The 2,545-nt window shown below is 38.6% G+C and overlaps 1 long non-coding RNA gene across 1 annotated transcript; it reads left to right on the top strand.

The window, feature by feature from the left end:
• The first annotated feature begins 420 nt into the window (after positions 1-420).
• LOC136491435 (uncharacterized) lies at positions 421-1,604 on the top strand. The gene is made up of 6 exons (XR_010768037.1): positions 421-562; positions 650-805; positions 906-1,086; positions 1,179-1,262; positions 1,345-1,428; positions 1,518-1,604. It is a non-coding gene; the product is annotated as an uncharacterized lncRNA (long non-coding RNA).
• Positions 1,605-2,545: the final 941 nt, after the last annotated feature.

The raw sequence follows: 2,545 nt of genomic DNA, 5'->3' as shown, positions 1-2,545 counted from the left end.
AAACGATTTTATCTTAGATTGTCCTCCCCATCTCTGTCGAGCTCCACGGCAAGGATGAGGTTGTTCGGGGAGAGGGATAACGGCCAGTGCTACCCTTTTTGGGCTAGTCTTGATTGGACCACTTTTAAGGAATACCTCAAAGAATATTTTATCCAGAATGCCGGTGAAGTTGCCGCTCTTTGTGCGAATAAGAAGCCTGAGAAAGATAAGGACTATTTTTGACGCATTACTGGTGGTGTTAAGGTCAAAGACAAAAGCATTCATAGCCACAATGTTTCTGGTTTTATCCAGGGTGTTGTAGCTGATATGGTAATGTCCTCCTGCCTCTGCAAAACTTTCTGTTGCCTATTATAAATGATTTTTGATCCAGTTGCTAATTAGCACCCTTCCACCAATGCACCATCTAGTGTATAGAAATCGAGAACAACTTTCGCTTCATTCATGATCACCTATTCACCTTCTCACTGCTGAAGATATCATTCTGAGCCAGAAGATCGAGGAGTGTGCAAATTATGTGATCCAATCAGCGGGTATTTATGCTAATGCAGCAGCAGCCTTAGTGGTATGCCTGTTATAAATTAGACCGAACTGTGGCTTTCCTGTCAATTATTATTTGATGTTTGCTAACTTTTCCCCTCCAATTTTGAAGTGCATCGTGAAGGAGACTGGCTTGTTATCTGACCTGTTTGACTGTAAGTTCGACACCACTGGAATGGTCAACTTGAGCAAAAAGGTCAGGCAGTCTGCCTATGAACTTATGCTCTATGAAGGGCCTGAATCTGCTGCCGCTGCACGTGCCATGCTGGTATGTTCCTGTCCTTACTAAGACAACTCTGCCTGCTTAATTTTTCTTGTTTATTCTTTTATGCTGATAAGCTCCTCACCAATTACAAAATGTTTTAAAGGGTTTAGCGAAGGAGGCTAAGTTCTTGTGATACGTGCTGAGTCGAGAAGACAGATTCATGTACCGGGATTATTATTGCTGTCATGATATTCGAAGAGAGACGGTAGCAGCTTTGGATATGCTTTTGCAAGAAACTTCTAATTATGGGCTTTAGTTGTTGCCAAACCAGAGAAGCCTCGAGGGTATGGTCTTAATAAATAAGTTTTTATTGTTCGGAATTGTTGCTGCATCAAATTAGTGCCATTTAAATGTCCTCTGCCATTGGTGTGTTCAGCATTGTTGGTTATCTGAACTACGCTTCTGATAATGGTGATGTGAATGTTGCTTCAGCTGTTTCCTAATCAGAGAAGCCTCAAGGGTATGTTCTTAATAATAAATAAATTTTTCTTTCTTGGAATTATTGTTGCATGATTTGTGACATTTGCTATTGGTGGGTTCAGCACTGTTGTGGATCTGAAATGCGCTTCTGATAATGTTGATGTGAATGGCGCTTCCGCTGGTGCCAAATCAGAGAAGCCTAAAGGGTATGGTCTTAATAAAAAAATTCTTGTTTTGAGTTTTGATGCATTAAATTGGGTGACATCTAAAGTTCGCTGCTAATTGGTGTGTTCAGCACTGTTGGGCATCTAAATTGCGAAGTTTCGGATTCAATGGAACGATCTAAAGGGGATCTCAATGATTGCTGTGAAATGGACCGTAATGCCAAGGTAGGAGTAGTGAAACAAGGCTTTATCTCTAGCTCCTCTGATTTATTCTTTGTTTCTTGTGTGGATGTCCTCGTTAACATGACTGTTTATTGAAGTTCGGCTTCACAATCAACAGGGATCATAAGCTTGAAGGGGAGCATTTGGATGCATCTTACTTATGGAAGGTTAGTGGAGAGGTGAATGAGAATATTTTCATCAAATTAGACCATCTTGTATATGCAATGCCTTATGTTTTGAAATGGGCAGAACTGAAGCTAATGAATTAAGATGCATGATATAGTAACAAATCTGCCCACCGCCACTAGCTCTTTATGTATGCTTTAGACTTGTCATTCACATTTCTTGTATTGTCTTGTACATGCCTTTGATTTTCAAATATGTTTGGCTCTGTTTGACATTAGTGCAATATTCTCTTTGCTTTTATCATTACTGTTTGTGCCTGACATCTAACATGACTATTTTTTTTGAAATAGTGCTCACCTGGAAACAAGGTTCAAACAGCGGATGACATTCTAGAAAAAAGTATCATTAGATTCATCGTTAATTATATGTTCATAGTATATCTATTTGATGTCATAAATTTTTGTAATTTTCTCTATAATTTTGATCAAACTTTAAATATTCTGACTCTCTAAGAAAGTTGGAATGACTTATAATTTGGGACGGAGGGAGTACTAGATAGCTAGCTAGTTAGAGAAGGATCTTGTAAAGGTAAAGATGTTAATTGCTTATTAATTAAATAGTATGTTCATGAAAAAACATCAACTAGGATCCATGTCAAATAGAGCATCCGAATGAAACGCTCTGTGCAACATCTATTTCTTTACTGTCTTTGACCCTAATTATGATCCCAACTTCATTCCTTTTATTTATCCGTGTTATATCATTCGAGTAATCTTATCCCCACCTTCTTAGGTCGTGTTCCAACTGAACG

This window comes from Miscanthus floridulus, chromosome 11 (genome assembly GCF_019320115.1).
Source record: "Miscanthus floridulus cultivar M001 chromosome 11, ASM1932011v1, whole genome shotgun sequence".
In the NCBI taxonomy this organism is placed as follows: Eukaryota; Viridiplantae; Streptophyta; class Magnoliopsida; order Poales; family Poaceae; genus Miscanthus; species Miscanthus floridulus.
Note: the sequence above shows the minus strand (reverse complement) of the source record. Positions and strands in the feature narration are given on the sequence as shown.